Below are 22,757 nucleotides of genomic sequence, written 5' to 3'. Positions count from 1 at the left end.
ACTCCCTGAGGGTGGGGCTGTATTTCCCCCTGAATCATGTGGGTTCCATGACAGCAGGACAATATCCACGTCACCCTTCACCACGATCTTCAACTTCCATGATGACTTCTTCCTCTGGTCTTGCCAGACCTTATTCAACAAGCCTTGTCTCCCCAGGCCCGCCCGCCGAGAGCGCATACACAAAAGTGAGGCTCCTTGAGGGGGAGACTCTGTCTGTGCTGTGCTCCTACAAGGGCTACAGAAACCGCGTGGATGGCAAGGTTTGGTGCAAAATCAGGAGGAGGAAGTGTGAACCTGGCTTCACCCGAATCTGGGTGAAGGGACCCCGCTACTTGCTGCAGGACGATGCCCAGGCCAAGGTGGTCAACATCACCATGGTGGCCCTCATGCTCCAGGACATGGGCCGATACTGGTGCATGTGCAACAGCTCCGGGACCCTGTACCCCATGTTGGGCATCCAGCTGGACGTGTCTCCAGGTGAGTGGGCTGGAGGGGCACTGGGACGGGTGGAGGGAGTCTTCCCTGCCCCACACTCCACTAACATCAGAGATGATAAGGATAGTAAGCCATCCGTGGTCATGTGGACTGTAGTGTTTTCAGAGTGCCTTTATGGCACGATTCATGGCACTATTGTCACCATTTACAAATGAAGATAATGAGATCTGAAAACCCAATGCGACTCTGAGCTTGTCCAGGGTCCCAGAGCTAGCAGGTGGCTGAGATGAGGTTCAACCTTGGGACTGTCTGTGCTGTTTTAATTAATTCACTCATTGCTTCACCATAATTCACTCAGCCCCTATTATGTGACAGGCACTATTCTAGGCTCTAAGGAGACAGTAGTGAGCAAATACAGACACAATCTTGCTCTATAACAATGGAAAATAACAATAAATGTTTGTAAGAAAATAAAACACTGGTGAACTGGAAAGTAACTCAGTAATGAGGGAGCTGTGGAAGTACTGAAGATCAGAAAACCCCTTCCTGAGCAGATGACACCAAGCAGAGCCCTGAATGGGGAGCGTTCTGCAGCCCTGTTGAAATCTGGGTGCTTTGAAGGGCACTTTGTGGTAAGAGCTGCATGTGCAAAGGTCCTGAGGTCAGAAAGAGCTTGGCTTGTATAAGAAAGGCTTATTTGGCCAGGCGTAGTGGCTCACACATGTAATCAGCACTGTGGGAGGCCAAGGCAGGCAGATCACTTGAGGTCAGGAGTTCACGACAAGCCTGGCCAACATGGTTGAAACCCCATCTCTACTAAAAATACAAAAATTAGCCAGGTGTGGTGGCATGTGCCTGTAATCCCAGCTACTCAGGAGGCTGAGGCAGGAGAGTCACTTGAACCCAGGAGGCGGAGGTTGCAGTGAGCTGAGATTGCGCTATTGCACTCCAGCCTGGGCAACAGAGTGAGACCCTATCTCAAAAAAAGTTTTTTTAGTGGCTCCATATTGAGTATGGGACAGTGATTGACTAGGCTGGGGAGTCTAGCATCCCTGAAGCCCGTGAGATGGAGTTTGGGTGATTCTAAGTACAAGAGGAAGATATCAGAGAGCTAAGAGAGGTGTGTCATAGCTTGTTTTTAAGTATGTAGTGGCCACTTGACGAGGATGGTCTGTGGAAGGTATGAGCATGGGCAGAGAGACCATTGTGAACACAGTGCACAAAGCTGCTTCCAGCCTGAAGGGCGAGACAACCTCTGTAAAACACCAGTACCAGCCCTCCCAACATTTACAGGTGGAAAGCTGATGCAGGAAAATATCAGCCAATACATGTGCCATAGTAGGGGACAGTCCCAGGACAGTGGCATGGGAGCCTCGATACTTCATCCAGGATGATCACTTCTATGGCATCTTCACCGTCACCATGACTGAGCTCAGAGTAGAGACCTCAGGATTCTATGGGTGTGAAATCTCTCAATCCCCTGAGATCTCTATCGTCAGAATCATCTGCCTGGTGGTATCTCAAGGTGAGTTCTGTCCCTTTTTATTGGTGGGTCTCAGACCTCCTGAATCACAAGGTATTAGAGCTGGAGTGGATCCTAGAAATCTTTTCCTTCCACCCTCTCTTCGCTGAAAACTGGGGGCATGGAGAAGAAATGCCCCTGGCCCAAGGTCACCACTGCTGAAGGGCAGAGCCAGCCCTAGAATGCAGACCTGCTGGCTTTTGGCTCTTCCTTCCACATCACACGTATTTCCCTTAACATTTTTGCTGCTACTAACAGGACTCCTCCATTTATTTGGAATGAGATTAAAGTTTCCCCATGCTTGAGCACAAAGGGCTTAATGGTCCATTCCAGACATACCTACCCCTGACCCTAACTCCCAGCTGTAGTCAAGAAAGTCCACTGAGTAATGGGGTAGGGTGGAGAAATGTTACACAGAGACAGCTAGACAATGAGGCTGACGTGAGACTTAGGGGGTGAGGCTGGGAGGTATAGCAGCCTGGGGCTCAGAGGCCCTGAGTCTTCCCCCAAGACCTGCCCCTATCAATTGAATGTCATTAACTTTCAAAATGAGAAGTTAGGGGTCACCACTACTCCTGAGGCCCCTGGGCACTCCTCCTGAAATTAGAGTTGCCAAGCTCTCCTGCCTTTTTCCGTGATGGTCAGGACCCCTCCCTGCTGCTGAGTGTGCCCAGCCACTTGGTCAAATGGGCACCTAGAGGACCCCAATAAGCTCCTCTTTCTTCAGTGCCCAAGCTTTGGCTCACTGCCCATTCCCTGTAGGGCACAGGGCTAGGCTAGGCCCTGGATAGGGACTAAAAAGCCTTGAGGTCCCATCCTGAGCTGGAGGAGCCCACAGCTGAGCCAGAGAAATAGCATGTGATGAAGGGTTATGAGGCAAGGTGGTAGGTGGCATTAGAGAAATATGGTGGATGGAAGAATAATGAAAGATGGAAAGGAGGGGGAAGGTTTAAATTCCTAGCACCAGGGGAATTTTAAGCCTAAGAAAACAAGGCACATATGGAATACATTAATAAAAGCTAACTGATAAAGCAGTATGCCACAGGCACAGGTGAATGCAAGGTAGAATGAATGATATGAAGTAGAGTAATCAAGGATTTATTCTTGAAGAAGTTGGGGGCATATGGATTGGTGAAGAATACCAGGCAAGTGCAGTTCCAATAAAGTGAATAGCCTGAATATTTCTTTTTTCTTCTTTCTGCCTTTCCTCTCTCCCTCTTTTCCTTCTGTCCTTCCTGACTCTAACCAAGGCTCATCACACACTATTCTTAGGTTATAGCAAAAGAAAACCCTGCTTCTTAGCCATGTCTATTTCCTTCCTTAGCTCCATTTACCCTAACACTTACCCATCCACCCACTCAACCATCTTTTCATCCACTTACTCTTCATACATCCTATCCATTCCCCCACTCACCCATCTATTCATCCATCTATTTATCCACCCACCATTCATCCGTCCACCCACTTCCAAATAATTTATTTATTAAATCACCCACTTATCCATCCATCCATTCATCCAATGTGCCTTTTCACAGGTCTCTTAGGTACCCCTGCCTCCAATGTGAATCCTACCCAGAACATGCCTCAGATTCCCACAGTTCTTACTACCCACTAAGGCCCTGAGCCCACTGTATACCAGCCCAAGAACCATGACCCAACCTCCACCCAAGTCAACTGCTATCTCCACTCCTGGCCCACAGTCAAAAGTAAAAATGGGACAAATGTCATATGATTTCCCAGCCTCTGGGCCCCGGGTTTGGACACTGAGTCCGTTGTTCCCCAGTCCATGTGCTAAGAGGATGAGGGAGTGAAAGAAAGGGGAGGGTGGGGCAGGAGCAGACTTGAGTCACATTAGTCTGGGTAGAAATGTCCAGGGAAGAAGGAGGTGGTGATGGAGAATAGGAGAGACTCTCTCTCAGTCAGGCTGTCCTTCTCCCCAGTTCACCTTCCTTGCTTTCTTGCAACCTGAGTATTAATGAGACGGAGATGGCATCTTCCCCAAATTCCAGTGGACCCCATCCAACCCCAGGGGCCTGATGGGTAGTGGGAAAGCACTCTCTGAGTGAGGGACCCTGGATCTAGTGTCAACCTGACTGACTGTGACTTTGTGTGAGTCAGGAGCCCTCTCTGGCTTTAGCTTCCTTGTCAATTCAGTAGGCATGCTAGAAACCCAGAGCTGAAGACATTGTCCACCTAACAGCTCTCAGCAGGAGCCACATGTTAGGGCTAAATGCAGTACTTGGTTTTCGCTTTATTTGGTTAGTTTTTAAAAAAAGAATACTGATGTGTGTGCTCTCATACACAGACCAATAGAATCAACATTTCTGGAAATAAAGCCCATCTCAGTACTTTTTAATAAACACCTCAGGAAGAAATTCAGAGAGGAAAGGACAAACAAACTGAGGAATGAGAAAGAATAAAAACTCTTGGCCGGGCGCGGTGGCTCAAGCCTGTAATCCCAGCACTTTGGGAGGCCGAGGCGGGTGGATCACGAGGTCAAGAGATCGAGACCATCCTGGTCGACATGGTGAAACCCCGTCTCTACTAATACAAAAAATTAGCTGGGCACGGTGGCGCGTGCCTGTAATCCCAGCTACTCAGGAGGCTGAGGCAGGAGAATTGCCTGAACCCAGGAGGCGGAGGTTGCGGTGAGCCGAGATCACGCCATTGCACTCCAGCCTGGGTATCAAGAGCGAAACTCCGTCTCAAAAAAAAAAAAAAAAACAAAAAAAAAACTCTTTCTTTTGAAGTAAAAAAAATTTATGTGATTTTTTCCCTTTAAGAAGAAAAATCTGCATTAATTAAATGAAAACTATCATCCAAGCTACTTAAGTATAAAAGCACATTGTGCTATAAAATATTTAATCTGTATTAATAAGAAGCTAAGTTTATAACAAGGAACTGAATACTTCTCAGTTGACTACTTACATTGACGCAAAAGTCTGTAAAGCAGCATTTCCTATGATGGTGGAATGTTCTCTGTCCCTGTCCAACATGGATAGCCACTAGGCATGTGTGATAATTGAGCACCTGACCTGAGACAAGTGAGAGTGGAGGACTGTAATTTCTAATTTCTATTTATCATTTAATTTTTGTTAATTTAAATGTAAATAGCCCCCTTGACAAAACTTTGGGACTGTTTTAAGGCAACTCTAGGACTTATTGAGAAGTTTGTTTTAAGGTAGGTCTTTCAAAGCAGGGGCTGGGCTGTGATTAAGTAAGGATCACAATTAAACAGTACAGGATTGGTAGAAAGAATAAGATGAGGATCCTTTTTTATTTTAACTTTAGGTTCTGGGGTACATGTGCAGGTCATGCAGGGTTGTTGCATAGGTGCATACATAACCAGGTGGTTTGCTGCCTCTATTCCCCCTTTGACTATATCCGGCATTTCTACCCATGTTATCCCTCCCCATCCCCCACTGTCCCTTCCCTAGCTGCACCCCCATCCCGGCCAACTTCCCCCAGTGTGTGATGCTCCTCTCCCTGAGTCCATGTGTTCTCATTGTTCAACACCCACCTATGAGTGAGAACATGCAGTGTTTGGTTTTCTGTTCTTGTGTCAGTTTGCTGAGAATGATGGTTTCCAGATTCATCCAAGTCCCTACCAAGGACTTGAACTCATCGTTTTTTATGGCTGTGTAGTATACCATGGTGTATACATGCCACATTTTCTTTGTCCAGTCTATCATTGATGGGCATTTGGGTTGGTTCCAGGTCTTTGCTGTTGTATACAGGGCTGCAATGAACATACATGTGCATGTGTCTTTATAGCAGAACGATTTATAGTTGTTTGGGCATATACCCATAATGGGATTGCTGGGTCAAATGGAATTTCTACTTCTAGATCCTTGAGAAATCACCACACTGTCTTCCACAATGGTTGAACTAATTTACACGCCCACCAACTGTGTAAGAGTGTTCCTATTTCTCCACATCTTCTCCAGCATCTGTTGTCTCCAGACTTTTTAATGTTCACCATTCTAACTGGCGTGAGATGGTATCTTAATGTGGTTTTGATTTGCATTTCTCTAATGACCAGTGATGATGAGCATTTTTTCATGTGCTTGTTGGCCTCATATATGTCTTCTTTTGAAAAGTGTCTGTTCATAACCTTTGCCCACTTTTGAATGGGGTTTTTTTTCTTGTATATCTGTTTTAGTTCTTTGTAGATTATTTTGTTTTTTTCTTGTATATCTGTTTTAGTTCTTTGTAGATTCTGGATATCAGCCCTTTGTCAGATGGGTAGACTGCAAAAATATTTGCCCATTCTGTTGGTTGCCAGTTCACTTTAATGATGGTTTCTTTTGCTGTACAGAAGCTTTGAAGTTTAATTAGATCCCATTTGTCTATCTTGACTTTTGTTGTCATTGCTTTTGGTGTTTTAGTCATGAAGTCCTTGACTATGCCTATGTCCTGGATGGTTTTGCCTACATTTTCTTCTAGTGTTTTTATGGTGTTAGGTTTTATGTTTAAATCTTTAATCCATCTGGAGTTAATTTTAGTGTAAAGTGACAGGAAGGGGTCCAATTTCTGCTTTCTGCACATTGCTAGTCAGTTTTCCCAACACCATTCATTAAACATGGAGTCCTTTCCCCATTGCTTGTTTTTGTCAAGTTTGTCAAAGATCAGATGGTTGTAGATGTATGGTGTTGCTTCTGATGCCTCTGTTCTGTTCCGTTGGTCTATGTCTCTGTTTTGGTGCCAGTACCATACTGTTTTGATTACCATAGGCTTGCAGCATAGTTTGAAGTTCAGCAGTGTAATGCCTCTGGCTTTGTTCTTTTTGCTTAGGATTGGCTTGGCTATGCAGGCTCTTTTTTGTTTCCGTATCAAGTTTAAAGTGGTTTTTTCCAGTTCTGTGAAGAAGGTCATTGGTAGCTTGATGGGGATAGTGTCGAGTCTATAAATAACTTTGGGCAGTATGGCCATTTTCACAATATTGATTCTTCCTAACCATGAGCATGGAATGTTTTTCCATCTGTTTGTGTCCTCTCTTATTTCATTGAGGAGTGGTTCGTAGTTCTCCTTGAAGAGGTCCTTTACATCCTTTGTTAGTTGTATTCCTAGGTATTTTATTCTCTTTGTAGCAATTGTGAATGGGAGTTTGCTCTTGATTTGGCTCTCTGTCTGTTATTGGTATATAGGAATGCTTGTGATTTCTGCACAATCATTTTGTATCCTGAGAATTTGCTAAAGTTGCTTATTAGTTTGAGAAGATTTTGGACTGAGACGATGGGGTCTTCTAAATATACAATCATGTCATCTGCAAATAGAGACAGTTTGACTTCCTCCTTTCCTAATTGAATATCCTTTATTTCTTTTTCTTGCCTGATTTCTCTGGCTAGAACTTCCAATACTATATTGAATAGGAGTGGTGAGAGACAGCATCCTTGTCTAGTGCCTAATTTCAAAGGGAATTCTTGAGCTTTTGCCTGTTCAGTATGATATTGGCTGTATGTCATAAATAGCCTTTATCATTTTATGATACATTCTGTCAATACCTAGTTTATTGAGAGTTTTTAGCACGAAAGGCTGTTGAATTTTGTTGAAGGCCTTCTCTGCATCTATTGAGATAATCATGTGGTTTTTGTCTTTGATTCTGTTTATGTGATGGATTACGTTTATGGACTTGTGTATGTTGAACCAGCCTTGCGTCCCCAGGATGAAGCCTACTTGATCATGATGAATAAGCTTTTTGATGTGCTGTTGCGTTCAGTTTGCCAGTATTTTATTGAAGTTTTTTGTGTCAATGTTCATCATGGATATCGGCCTGAAGTTTTCTTTTTCAGTTGAGTCTCTGCCTGGTTTTGGTATCAGGATGATGTTGGTCTCATAAAATGAGTTAGGGAAGATTCCCTCTTTTTGTATTGTTTGATATATTTTCAGAAGGAATGGAACCAGCTCCTCTTTGTACATCTGGTAGAATTTGGCTGCGAACCCATCTGGACCTGGACTTTTTTTGGTTGGTAGGCTATTGATTGCTGCCTCAACTTCAGCCCTTGTTATTGGTCTATTCGGGGTTTCAGCTTCCTCCTGGTTTAGTCTTGGTAGAGTACAAGTGTCCAGGAATTTATCCATTTCTTCCTGATTTACTGGTTTATGTACATAAAGCTGTTTGTAGTAATCTCTGATGGTAGTTTGTATTTCTATGGGATCAGTGGTGATATCCCTTTTATCTTTTTTTATTGCATCTATTTGATTCTTCTCTCTTTTCTTTTTTATTAGTCTGGCTAGCAGTCTGTCTGTTTTGTTGCTATTTTTAAAAAACCAGCTCCTGGATTTATTGATTTTTTGAAGGGGTTTTTGTGTCTCTATCTCCTCCAGTTCAGCTCTGATCTTAGTTATTTCTTGTCTTCTGCTAGCTTTTTAGTTTTTTTGATCTTCTTCCTCTAGCTCTTTCAATTTTGATGATAGGGTGTCAATTTTAGATCTTTCCTTGTTTCTCATGTGGGCATTTATTGCTATAAATTTCCCTCTTGACACTGCTTTAAAGGTGTCCCAGAGATTCTGGTAAGTTGTGTCTTCATTCTGATTGGTTTCAAAGAACATCTTTATTTCTGCCTTCATTTCATTGTTTATCCAGTCCACACTGAGAAGCAAGTTGTTCAGTTTCCAAGTGGTTGTGCAGATTTGAGTGTGTTTCTTAATCCTGAGTTCTAATCTGATTGCGCTGTGGTCGGATAGACTGTCTGTTGTGATTTCCGTCCTTTTGCATTTGCTGAGGAGTGATTTGCTTCCAATTATGTGGTCAATTTTAGAGTAAGTGTGATGTGGTGCTGAGAAAAATGTATATTCTGTGGATTTGGGGTGGAGCATTCTGTATATATCTATTAGGTCCGCTTGGTCCATCATCAAGTCCTAGATGTCTTTGTTAATTTTCTGTCTCGTTGATCTGTCTAATACTGACAGTGGAGTGTTGAAGTCTCCCACTATTATTGTGTGGGAATCTAAATCTCATTTTAGGTCATTAAGAATTTGCTTTATGTATCTTGGTGCTCCTGTGTTGGGTGCATATATATTTAGGATAGTTAGCTCTTGTTGGATTGATCCTTTTACCATTATGTAATGCCCTTCTTTGTCTCTTTTGATCTTTGTTGGTTTGAAGTCCATTTTATCAGAGACTAGGATTGCAACCCCTGCTTTTTTTTGTTCTCCATTTGCTTGGTAAATCTTCTTCCATCCCTTTATTTTGAGTCTATGTGTGTCTTTGTATGTGAGATGGGTTTCCTGAATACAGCACACCAATGGGTCTTGAATTTTTATCCAGTTTGCCAGTCTGTGTCTTTTCATTGGGGCATTTAGGCCGTTTACATTCAATGTTAATATTGTTACGTGTGAATTTGATCCTGCCATTTTGTTACTGGCTGGTTTTCTTGCCCATTAGTTGGCTCATTTTCTTCATCAAATTTTGGTCTTTGCCATTTGGTGTGCTTTCGCAGTGGCTGGTACTCGTTCCTTTCCGTGCCTAGTGTTTCTTTCAGGAGCTCTTGTAGAGTAGGTCTGGTAGTGACAAAATCCCTCAGTAATTGCTTGTCCATAAAGGATTTTATTTCTCCTTCACTTATAAAGCTTAGTTTGTCTGGATATGAGATTCTGGGTTGGAAGTTCTTTTCTTTAAGGATGTTGAATATTGGCTCCCACTCTCTTCTGGCTTGTAGAGTTTCTGCTGAGAGATCTGCTGTGAGTCTGATTGGCTTCCCTCTGTGGGTGGCTGCCCTTAGCATTTTTTACTTCATTTCAACCCTGGTGAATCTGACAATTATGTGCCTTGGGGTTGCTCTTCTTGAGGAATATCTCTGTGGAGTTCTCTGTATTTCTTGGATTTGAATGTTGGGCTGCCTTGCTAGGCATGGGAAGTTCTCCTGGATAATATCCTGAAGAGTGTTTTCCAGCTTGGATTCATTCTCCCCATCATATTCAGGTACACCAATCAAGCATAGATTAGGTCTTTTCACATAATCCCATATTTCTTGGAGGCTTTGTTCATTTCTTTTTACTCTTTTTTCTCTTGTCTTGGCTTCTCTTTTTATTTCATTGAGTTGATCTTCAGTCTCTGGTATCCTTTCTTCTGCTTGATCGATTCGGCTGTTAAAACTTGTGTTTGCTTCACATAGTTCTTATGCTGTGTTTTTCAGCTCCATCAAGTCGTTTATGTTCTTCTCTAAGCTGGTTATTCTAGTTAGCATTTCGTCTAACTGTTTTCAAGGTTTTTGGTTTCTTTGCATTGAGTTAGAACGCATTCTTTAGCTCAGAAAAGTTTGTTATTATCTACCTGCTGAAGCCTGTTTCTGTCAATTTGTCCCACTCTTTCTCAGTCATATTGTGTTTCCATGTTGTTGAGGAGTTGTGATGCCTTGAAGAAGAAGAGGTGTTCTGGTCTTTGATGGTTTCATCTTTTTTGGGCTGTTTTTTTTCCATCTTTGTGGATTTACCTGGCTGTGATCTCAGGGAGCTGCTTGATGAGGTTACTTATCTGCCTGTTGAGGCACGACTGGGTTTCTAGGGACTCCTTCAGGTTACTAGGTAAGCTTCTTGTGTCTTTTTTGTTTATACTGGGAGGTTAGGCCCACCTCTTCCACCGACATGGAGGCACTGCTGGGTGGTCAAGAACACCGTCCCATTGCTACGTAGGATTCCTGTGTTTTTTGTTAAAACATGAAGCCTAATCCCACCTCTTTAATGGTGTGTTGTGTCTTTCCTCCACAGGGCTGGATCATTCAGGGTTCAGCTCAGACTGAGGCACTGGCTGTGTAACCCACTAGAGTTAGTGCTTCAGCCCTCTGGAGTTTGTGGGGGAGGGGAGGGACCCACCCAGCTGCACAGGCTGTCTCCCTGCTTTCAGCTCCCTCTCTCTCCAGTCATGGGGCAGGGGCCAGCCCAGCTGCTCTACCTGTCTTCCTGCTTTCAGCTCCCTCTTTCTCTGGGCAGGGGGAGGGGGCAACAGCTCAGTCTGCAGGCTCTCCCAGCCGGCTTATGTGCGTATGCATTTGCTTAGATCTGTGCGCCAATACGGGACACCATCCTGGATTATTATTTAACTCTGCACTTGTAATTCCCGGTGCTTGACTGGCAAAGATCCTCTGTTCTGTGTATTGCTGAGGATTTGGGGGAAACACTGTATCTGGACCAGAGTGCCAGATGGGGAGCCTCCAACTTACCTGTCAGATGCACTTTCTGAGTGAAGCAGCACCTCTCCCCACCTCGGTCTGCCCTGCCTGGGCTTTGCTCACCGTCTAACCAGACCCATTGCAATGCACAGGTACCTTGGTTGGAGCTAGGAGATCTCTCTATTTCTGCGTCTCTCTCGCTGCGTCTCTCTCGCTCTCTCAGTTTTGTGCACCAGAATTGTGTCTATTCAGCCATCTTGACTTCCCCTAAGATGAGGATCTTGAAGTGGGAGATTGAAAAAGTCTTAGGTTGCCAACTACCTCTTAATGCTTTCCCTTAAAGAGTTGATGAATCTTTCAGGAAGTTCCTGAATGAACAAGTAAACCATTTTCCTGAACGAGAAAACTTGGAAAAGAAATTCCCAACATAAAATTTTCTTTTTTTATTGAGATGGAGTCTTACTCTGTCGCCCACGCTGGAGTGCAGTGGCATGATTTCAGCTTATTGCAACCTCCGCCTCCTGGGTTCAAGCGATTCTTCTGCCTCAGCCTCCTGAGTAGCTGGGACTATAGGCATGAGCTACCATGCCCAGCTACTTTTTGTATTTTTAGTAGAGACAGGGTTTCACCATGTTGGCCAGGATGGTCTCAATCTCTTCACCTCGTGATCCACTCACCTCGGCCTCCCAAAGTGCTGGGATTGCAGGCATGAACCACCATGCCTGGCCAAATTTTTCTAACAATATATTATGGACAAAAGCAACATAGGGGAACAGCTCCATAATATTGCCTTGACAACCTTGCATGTGCCACATAGGTCACACTGGCAGACAAATGAACTACAGCTAATCTGAAGCATGGCAGAATGCCTGCAACCCTCCTAGAATATGAGAGGATGGGGGCTTGTGAGAACCATTGCCCAGCAGCTTCTCTGCCTCCCCTGAAAGACAGTTCTTCATGCCCTCCTGAGTTCTGATGAGGCCAGAAGCTCTGTCTCATACCTCAAAATAGGGCTGCAGGTTATGAAACCACTTATCTGCCTCAAGAGTTGACTCCTCAGCAATGGAATGTCCCACAACTCATTGCAGTTGTCTGGCCCCTTTTGTTTTGGGGTATGGGACAAGAGCCATGAGATGCTGGCACCTTTGCCTAATCTTTCCCTTGTTGTCTGTGTAAATAATAAACTGACTGAAAGCAAAAGTGGCTCACTGCATTATTAGCGGTCGTATCAGTCAGGACTTGGCTTTGGCACAGCCTTGTCTCGTATGAGCTTGACAAGTGACAAATAACAGACTGAGACAAGATATTTGCAATTGCTAACATAGAATAATATCTAGATTTTTTCCAAGATGGCTTCCTGGAGGCATTTTAACCACACCTCATCCACTTAGAAGAACAAAATAGTGTGTAGACAATCACACTTTGAATACATTATCCAAGAGGGAATTTGAGAGTTCAAAAGAAAAGCCAAAGAAAAGTCTAAAATCAAGGAAATAGAAGGAAAACAGAAGCTTGTGTGGTTGGGACCAGCTGGGAGCCAGAAGAGACTCTCCAACATGGGAGAGAATGAGTGAGAGCCTTTCCGTGATCCACCTTCCCACTGGGGAAATCATACAATCCAGGACACGGGAGTGTACCTTCACTCTCCAGTCCCTGAATCTAACTTATGGAGCTGCTGGGAGACTGTGAGAAGAAAATTCTCCATGGAGGTAGCGTGCCCTGGGTTTGACACCCTTCCTGAGACCTAAGAAACTGCCATTCTTGATCCTTGCTCTTAAAAACTTGTGTGTGGTCCTGTGAACTAGTGATGGAAGTCTTAGGCATTAGGGAAACTCAGACTGCAACTTGCAGAACCAGGGCTTGAGTATGGAATAGGTTCCCACAACCAGGACTAAGACGTAAGCATAGTGTAGACTTCAGATTTGATGCTGGAACAGGGCACACCTCCTCCCCAAAACCTGAGCAGGACGAGATTTGGCTCAGTGACTTGGTTGAGCTGGGTGGGGGCTCCAGGGCTAAGTTACAGGCCAGGTGCAAACTGCCTGGCCTGACTGAATAGTTGAGTTTACCATGACAGCCAGGATATGGGAGGGAGCTTCACCAGGACTGGGGCATAAAAGGAATGCAAATCCTCAACCAGTTGCCAAATCTGTGGCTAGTGGGACCACCCCCACACTTACTATTTAATTTTTGTTAATTTAAATGTAGAGAGCCACCTTGACAAACCTTTGGGAGTGTTTTAAGGCAACTTTAGGACTTACTGAGAAGTGTACCTGTAGCCAGACCTCAGTGCAACAATAGCTGCCCCTCACTCAAGCATTTTGCCAGGGGCCTGAGTACTGCTCCATCCCCCTATAATAGCTGATGTGTGCACTCACCATCAGAGGGTCTGAGTATAGGCTTTCCTGGCCCAGTTGTAACCAGCTTCATCCTACCTCCCACCCGGAGACAGAGTCCAGAATCCAGTCTCCGAGGGGTTTCACAACCCAACCCACCACCTAGGACTCCCACACATTTTCCCCTATGCAGGACAGAAGTCAGGCATAAACACCCTACCAGTCCCACCTCATCTGGCTGCTACCTGCAATCTCCACCTACTGGCCTGGAGCCTAAATAACTAGGCATCACAGGAACATACCGTAAAATAGCAAGAGCCATTTGTGACAAACTCACAGCAAACATACTGAATGGGGAAAAGTTTAATGCATTTCCTCTAAGACCTGGAACAAGACAAGGATGCCAACTTTCACCAGTCCTATTCAACATAGTACTGGAAGTCCTAACCAGAGCAATTAGGTAAGATTAAGAAATAAAAGACATCCAAATTGGAAAGGAGGGAGTCAAATTACCCCTATTTGCTCATCCCATGATCTTATATCTGGAAAAACCTAAAGACTTCACCACAAAACTCTCAGATTTGATAAATGAATTTAGTAAAGTTGCAGGATGCAAAATAAATGCACAAAAATCAGTAGTGTTTCTATACACCAATAATGATCTAGCTGAGAATAAAATAAAGAAGGCAATCCCATTTACAATAGCTTCAAACAAATTTAAATATGTAGGAGTATATTTAACCAAGGAGGTGAAAGATCTAGAAACCAATGATGAAAGAAATTGTAGATGATGTAAACAAATGGAATAATTTTTCATGCTCATGGATCAAAAAAATTAATATCATTACAATGACCATACTTCAGTTAATGGGGTTACTATTAAAAATAAAAATAAGGCCAGGAACAGTGGCTCACACCTATAATCCCAGCGCTTTGGGAGACCGAGGCAGGTGGATCACCTGAGGTCAGGAGTTCAAGACCAGCCTGACTGACCAACATTGTGAAACCCTGTCTCTACTAAAAACACAAAATTAGCTAGGCATGGTGGCACATGCCTGTAATCCCAGCTACTCTGGAGGCTGAGACAGGAGAATCGCTTGAACCCAGGAGTTGGAGGTTGGTGAGCCAAGATCGCACCATTGCACTGCAGCCTGCTCAACAAGAGCAAGACTCTGTCTCAAATAAATAAATTGATTAATTAAAAAATGAAAAAATAAAAATAAATAGGCTGGGTACGGTGGCTCACAGCTTTAATCCCAGTACTTTTGGAGGCCAAGGCAAGTGGATCACCTTAGGTCAGGAGTTTGAGGGCAGCCTGACAAATATGATGAAACCCTGTCTCTACTAAAAATACAAAAATTAGCCAGGCGTGGTGGTGTGCACCTGTAATCCCAGCTACTTGGGAGGCTAAAACAGGAGAATTGCTTGAATCCAGGAGGCAGAGGTTGCAGTGAGCCGAGATCGTGCCACTGCACTCCAATCTGTGTGACAGAGTGAGACTCTGTCTCAAAATAAATAAATAAAATGACCATACTGCCTAAAGCAATCTACAGATTCAATGCAATCCTTATCAAAATATCAATATTATTTTTCACAGAATTAGAAAAACATAATCCTAAAATTCACATGGAAACCAAAAATAACCCAAATGGCCAAAACAATTCTAAGCAAAAAAAACAAAGCTGGAGGCATGGTGTTACCTGACTTCCAATTATATTACAACACTAATATAATCATAGTAACCAAAACAGCGTGGCACTGGATAAAAATAGACACATAGATCAGTGAAACAGAATAGAGAAGTTGTAAATAAAGCCACATATTTACAGCCAATTCATCTTTAACAAAATACACATGAACATACATTGGGGAAAGGACACCCTTCTAAATAAATGGTACTGAGAAAATTGAATGTCCCCATGCAAAGGAATGAAACTGGACCCCCATCTCTCACCATGTACAAAAATAACTCAAGATGGATTAAAAACTTAAATGTTAAGACCTGAAATTATAAAAATAACAGAGAAAAACCTAGGGAAAACTCTTCTGGACATTACTTTAGGCAAAGAATTTATGACTAAGACCTCAAAAACAGACAACAAAAACAAAAATAGACAAATGGGGAGTTAAAAGCTTCTGCACAGAAAAAAAAACAGAGGTGAACAACACTTCAGAATGGGAGAAAATATTTGCAAACTATATCTCCAACAAGAGACTAATATCCAGAATATACAAGGAACTCAAGCAATTCAACAGCTACAAAAACCATTAAACCCAAATAATCCCACTAAAACATGGGCTAAGGACATGAATAGACATTTTACACCAATCAGAATTGCTCATAATAAAAAGCCAAAAAAGAACAGATGTTGGCAAGGATGCAGAGAAAACGGAACTCTTTTACACTGTTGGTGGGAATGTAAATTAGTACAGCCTCCGAAAAAATTAATTTCTCAAAAAATTAAAAATAGAACTATCATTTGATCCAGCAATCTCAACTGAATATCTAACAAAAGAAAAATAAATCAATATATCAAAAAGATACCTGCACGTCTGTGTATATCTGCACTATTCGCAATAGCAAAGATATGGAATCAACCAAACTGTCCATCAACAGATGACTGGATAAATAAAATGTGATATATATACACAAGAGAATACTATTCAGATAAAAATAATGAAATCGTGTCTTTTGCAGCAACATGGATGGAATTGGAAGTCATTGGTTTAAGTGAAACAAGTCAGACACAGAAAGACAAATACTGCATATTTTCACTCATAAGCTGTCACTAAAATATGTGTACACATGAACATAGAGAGTGGATAATAGACAATAGAGACTCAGAAGAGTGAGGGGTTGGGAGTGAGGTAGATGATGATAAATTGCTTAATGGTATAATGTACGTCGTTCAGGTGATGAATACCCTGAAAACCCTTACTTGGACACTATGCAATTTATACATGTAACCAAATTGCATTTGTACCCTATGAATTTATACAAATAATTTCAAAATCTAAACTAAGGGCTTGTTAAAAATCAACAAGCAGGCCAAGTGCGGTGGCTCACCCAGCACTTTGAGAGGCAAGCCGGGTGGATCACCTGAGGTCAGGAGTTCAAGACCAGCCTGACCAACATGGAGAAACCCCATCTGTACTAAAAATACAAAATTAGCGGGGAATGGTGGCACATGCCTGTGATCCCAGCTACTCAGGAGGTTGAGGCAGGAGAATCACTTGGATCCGGGAGGCAGAGGTTGCAGTGAGCCGAGATCGTGCCATTGCATTCCAGCCTGGGCAATAAGAACGAAACTCGGTCTCAAAAAAAAAAAGAAAAAGAAAAATAACAAAGGCAACAAGTGGAAGGAAGGAAGCCAAATAGAAAATGGTTAGAAATAGGCTATACATTGTAGTAAAAAACCATATGCCCAAGAAACCTATCAAGAGATGTTTGATCCTGTTAGCTAGAGAAAAACTAATTTAAAAACATGGAGCTGTCAATTTGAACTCATCTGATTGGTAAGCACATGGAAGGTGGATGACACTAGGAGTTGGTGAGAGTGGAGGAGAGTGGGAGATCCTTGAGCCCTGCTAGGGGGAGTGCAACTTGACCCAGCATTCTTGAGAACAATCTGGAGCTTCTATGTGGCTTAAATATGTGGGTGTCCCATGCCCAATGTTCCATCCCTGATTGATGCTTTATCATGCTTACTATTTTTTATGTCCTGTTTAGAAAATATTTGCCTTCTCCAAGATCATTTTTTCTACATTTTATTCCAGAAACTATATTGCTTTCACCACTTATATTTAGGTCTATGGTGTATTTTCAATTAATTTCATGTGTGGTGTGAAAGAGTTAAAACCTATTTTTTTCTGCGTGGGTATCCAACTGATCATTACTCTTTGATAGAAACAACATCTTTTCCACACTAAATTGCAGAGGCCCATTAGTGGCAGTCAAGTGACTGTCTCTGTGTGGGTACGTTCCTGAACCCTCTAATTCTGTTCCTATTTTCTATTCGCCTTAAGGCCAACCTAACAAGTAGTCTAGAAAAATTCTTCTATGGTTCCTTCGAGACTATAAATGGAAATGTTTATTTTGAGTTTTTTTTTTTGTTTGTGTCTGCTTGTATGCTTGTGCTGTTTTGTGGTAGTAAAGAGTTGAAGCAACTTAGGTTCTCATCACTAGGGGGAGTGGAAAAATAAAATCCAATACTGCCCCTATATTATATGAAATCCTACCTAGCAGCCAAAGAGTTGAAGATTTGGGTTTACCTATAGTAACAAGGGATAGTCTCAGAAGCACAAAGCTGTCTGAAGACATATAAATAGAGTTATAATTTTCAAAAGGAAAAAAGCTTAAACCATGAGAGACAAAAATAAACACGTTAATTTTTTTTAACTCGTATTCAATAAATAATTTATTTGAGAAGATGTTATGCCAGTTTAAAAATGGAAGTCAAAGGCCAAGCGCGGTGGCTCATCCCTGTAATCTCAGCATGTTGGGAGGCTGAGGTGGGAATGTAAATTAGTACAACCCATGCTCTGTGCTGTCCCAGGGACTGGCACTGCCCCTGTCCAAAGACCTCCTGAGAACAGGAGTGAGGAGTCAGGGGACAACAGCCCCGGGGAGCCCCTGGGAGGTAGTCCCCCTACAGCAGCATCTGCTGCAGCTGCCTCGTTCCAGCCCCCACTCACCCAAGGCCCAGGCTTTCTGGAGAAGGACAAACAGGACGGAGAACACCAGGCCCTTGTTCAGGATGAATCCACACATCAAAACAGTGGCCAGCACTGCCAGATCTGCGAGGTCAAAGGCAAGTGTGGACTGCCTAAGTCTGACCCTCCTGAACCCACAAGGGTGGGTGATGGCTGCCCTTACCTTTACAAAGGACTGAAGTTTTAGTATTTATGTAACAAAGGGGTACTAAGACCAAATTAATAAAATGTTCCTGAGTCAGGAGCAGTGGGTGATGGAACTGCTTGACCAACTGCATCGTTTATTTATAATCAGCCTGTCAGTGACTGGGTATCCTCAGATGTTTCTCAAGGACTGGGAAATTATTTTATTCTATTACATGGGTTCAGTAGGTTCCAACCATCCTGCCCATGGCTCTGTCCCTTTTTCTTGGTCAACCCTTTATTTGCAGATCCTATGACATTCGATTTCAGTCCCAGCCTGTCCTGATATACACATATTCAGATTAGCATACATTCAAATAGCAGAAGAGCAACGTCCTGTGCTAATGGAGGCCTCTCAAATTCACTAGCTTGAAAATAACTTTTTTATTTTTATTTATTTATTTATTTATTTATTTATTTATTTATTTATTTATTTATTTTGAGATGGAGTCTTGCTCTGTAGCCCAGGCTGCAACCTCTGCCTCCCAGGTTCAAGCAATTCTCCTGCCTCAGCCTCCTGAGTAGCTGGGGTTATTGGCACCCACCCCCACACCCAGCTAATTTTTTGTATTTTAGTAGAGATAGGGTTTCACCATGTTGCCCAGGCTGGTCGTGAATTCCTGAACTCAGGCAATCCAAAGTGCTGGGATTACAGGAGTGAGCCACTGTGCCTGGCCTTACCAAGAGTTTGTAGAGAAACTTGAGGCAAAAGCACTGAGCTCCAGCATCCCAGTTCCACCTCCCCATGTAAGCAGACAGGCTTATTAACAAAGGAGGAGGCACGATTGGCAGTGTTTCCACCAATGACAAGCAACTGAAGGTCAGCAAAATGCCCTTCATTTTCCTCTCTAATAACTGTGCCTCATCTACTGCTATTGAAATCCTTGAGTAGAGGAACAGCTTTTCATTGGTCAAATGGGGGCCATTTCATTGATTCACCAGGTATAATGAAATCAGATGGGTCCCTCCCTGTAGGTCCCACCTGCACCCACTACCTGCAGAATGACATAGTGAATAACTTAACCTCTTTCTGTCTCCTCTTCTGCAGTGAAGACAGCAGCACTTATTTCAGAGTAAAGAGATTAACACGTTAAATGCTTGGCACATAGCACATGTTCAATTACCCACTTTCTCTAGCAGGCCCTCTGCCATAGAGTAAGATAATTTTTTTTTTTTTGAGACAGAGTCTCACTCTGTCCCCCAGGCTGGAGCGCAGTGGCACAATCTCAGCTCACTGCAACCACCCCCTCCCGGGTTCAAGCGATTCTCCTGCCTCAGCCTCCTGAGTAGCTGGGATTACAGGCACCTGCCACCACACCTAGCTAATTTTTGTATATGTAGTAGAGACGGAGTTTCACCATATTGATCAGGCTGGTCTTGAACTCCTGACCTCGTGATCCACCTACCTCGGCCTCCCAAAGTGCTGGGATTACAGGCGTGAGCCACCACGCCCAGCCAAGATAATTTTTTATATCACCTAGTCCAACATCCTTGTCTTACGGGTGAGAAAACTGAGGCCCAGAGAAAAGCTATTGACTTTCTCAGAAAAGTCACAAAGCGAGAGAATGGAAGACTGATGTCCCCTGATTTCAGGCCTGAAACTTTTCCCATCGTTCTGTGATGTCTCTCAAACAGCCCCTCATCATTGAGCAGATGGGGTCCAGCTCATTGACTGTGCCTAAGGATACCCTTCCCTGACCAGGTCCTGCAGCTGCTCACCTTTGCACCAATACCAGCCAAATCCAATGGTGCAGGACAATGGGGTCCTGAGGAGACAGGGGGTCATGCACTGATACTGCCTCAAGTCCTGCCCCCAGAGCTCTATCACCATGACCATGATCATGGCTTCCATGGGATCATCCTCCAACGGGTACCTCCTGGCTTGGACCTGTTTAGGTCTTTGTTTCTAGTCTCCATGAGAACCAGAGTCTCCGGGGGACCCTGGCTCCCCACCCGCTGCCAGGGCTTCAGGCAGAAGGCGTATTTCATGATGTCGTAAGAACAGATCACAGTCAGGTTTTGTCCTTCTACCAAGCACATTGACTTTAAGCACTTCGCTGAGCAAACATGATTTCTTCCCTCACTTCTGCATCCCCAGCCTCAGACACAGGATCACAGACGAAGAGTATGCCTAGCTTCATCAAGCATGTAGGAGTGATTAAGTATTTCTGTGATTATTTTTAAATGATTCTGCAATCATACATGGGTCTGTGTGCATATAAATATGTATGTATATATATATACGCACACACATGTATGAGCAAATAAGGCAAATATCCATCATGGTTAAAGTTCGGATCTAGGTGATGAGTTGACAGTGACTATTCTACGTTTTGTAAACTGGAAAATGTTCGTCATTAAAAGGTACAAAAGAGCTTCACCAGATTTACCGCCCATTTTCTATTCACTTGTGGTGGCCCAGGCATGCCTTTTGCTTCCTGGTACACAGTTCTTTTGTCTTTGTCTTTGTCTTTTGAGACAGAGTCTTGCTCTGTCGCACAGGCCGGAGTGCAGTGGTACAATCATTGCAGTCTTGACCTCCTGGGTTCAAACGATCCTCCCATCCCAACCCCCTCAAGTAGCTGGGACTATAGGTGCGTGCCACTATGCTCAGCTAACTTTTTGTTCTTTATAGAGACAGGGAGGTGGAGGTTGCAGCCTGGGTGACAGAGCGAGACTCCATCTAAACTCCATCTCACTATGTTGCCCGGACTGATCTTGAACTCCTGGTCTCAAGCCATCCTCTCACCTCAGCCTCCAAAAGTGTTGGGATTATAGGTGTGAGCTGTAGCACTTGGCCTCACACAGCATTTTGTATTAGCTCCTAGTGTCCCCCAAGACAGATGCTCTTCTCACTCTTCTCCCTCTACATCCATCCCATTTGGTCTCAGAGGGGAGTCAACCTGAGCAGTTGCAGCTGGCACTAACCTCTTTCTCCTCTTCATCCTCAATATCACGGATCACCCTACACCTGGTTCCATCATCATCTCCATCATAATATTTATTAAGCACTTATTAGGCCCTAAATACTGAACCAAGGGCTTTCCATCCATCCGTTAATTCTTAGGACAACCCTCTGAAGTAGGTACCACCTACAAATAAATACCTGTGAGTCAGTTCCACTTACAAATGAGGAAACTGAGCCGAGCAGAGGTTAGAAACCTTACTCAAGGTGACATACATCGAGTGTGGCTGAGATGGGATTTGCCTCAGAACTCTTATCCTCTTCTCCACACTCACTTCTGTGCCTTGCTAGAGTGACTTCCACAGAAGTTTTGTTTTCACGTTGCTCCTTGTCTTTTTGCTGTCATTTACCCTTTGCTCTACTAATGCCTCCTCTGCATAGTGAGTGAATACTTTTTTAAGGGGATACTTTGCCTCACTTTTCTTTACATCTTGCAGTGCTGGGGAATTGCTTGATTGAATCCATCTAATTCTTTCAACTTCAAGATGCAGTAGAGAAATCTCCATGTTCTGTTTCATCGCCCAGTCCCTGCTGGGTCAGGGTGGACCAGCACAGTCTGCCTCCATTGCCTTCCTCCCTTTTCCATCTGTACCACATAACCTGATCCCATTCCAGCCCATCCCAAAGAAATGAGAGAAAACTCCTCTTAGTGGGCACTTCCACTGGGCTGTCTACATCCTTCTCCCTGGTGCCCACTCCCTAGCCTGCTTATCCGCTCTCCTTACCTATAGCAGCAGCAGGAGCAGCAGTTAGGGCACCCCCAGAGCCCTGCCCCCTCCACTCTATCTGCCACCCAAATATGTTGTCTGCTGGCTGGCCCAGGGCCCCTTCCAGTTGCTGCAGGATGTTGCCCCACATATGTGGTCATCATCTCCACATGAGGCTGGGCAGTTATTTATCAACATTGAGAAATCTTGGAGGAAAACATGACTGGGGGAACAGCTCAGGAAGATGCAGAAGATGAAGAGAGGCAGGCTGGCCACACTTGTGACAGCTTCCTTCCTGCCATCATGATGTCACAGCCCTGATGGGAACACTCAGTTGCTTCCCTTTCTGCACCATGGTGAATCTAGACCCACTCACCCAAGGTCCCCACCGCGTCACTCTGCCCCTCAGGCCACCAACCTCCTCATCACTGACCACTGACCCCTACAATCCACAAGTCTGCACTCCAGTCTCCCTGTGAAATGGTACTGTGCAAACAAATATTGTTCACCCACCAAGGCCAGGTTCAAACCTTTCTGCTGAACCCGCCCTCTTTAATATCAGCCTGCACCATGGTTCCCAAGCACAGGTACGTGGCTTCACTCTGGAAATGTGGCACACGTACACACCTGGGCTCCACCCCCAGACATTCTGATTTGGCAGATCTGGGAAGGGGCCCAGGAATCTGTATTTTAACAACAGCTTAGGTGGTTCTGTGGCAAGGAGTTCAAGTTGACCACGTCTATAAGAGGTGCATATAGGTAAGATGGGCCCTGCAGCACATCTAA

The 22,757-nt window shown here is 43.9% G+C and overlaps 1 long non-coding RNA gene across 1 annotated transcript in view; it reads left to right on the top strand.

Annotated features, from left to right (window-relative positions):
- Positions 1-22,757, top strand: part of LOC135268374 (uncharacterized) — a 35,088-nt gene that overhangs the window by 1,626 nt on the left and 10,705 nt on the right. The window contains exons 2-3 of the long non-coding RNA XR_010336725.1: positions 157-477; positions 1,729-1,960. This is a non-coding gene — a long non-coding RNA (uncharacterized LOC135268374). The remainder of the gene's footprint in view (positions 1-156; positions 478-1,728; positions 1,961-22,757) is intronic.

Source organism: Aotus nancymaae, unplaced genomic scaffold (assembly GCF_030222135.1).
Source record: "Aotus nancymaae isolate 86718 unplaced genomic scaffold, 86718_ANA_hifiasm-v0.15.2.pri h1tg000040l, whole genome shotgun sequence".
NCBI lineage: Eukaryota > Metazoa > Chordata > Mammalia > Primates > Aotidae > Aotus > Aotus nancymaae.
Note: the sequence above shows the minus strand (reverse complement) of the source record. Positions and strands in the feature narration are given on the sequence as shown.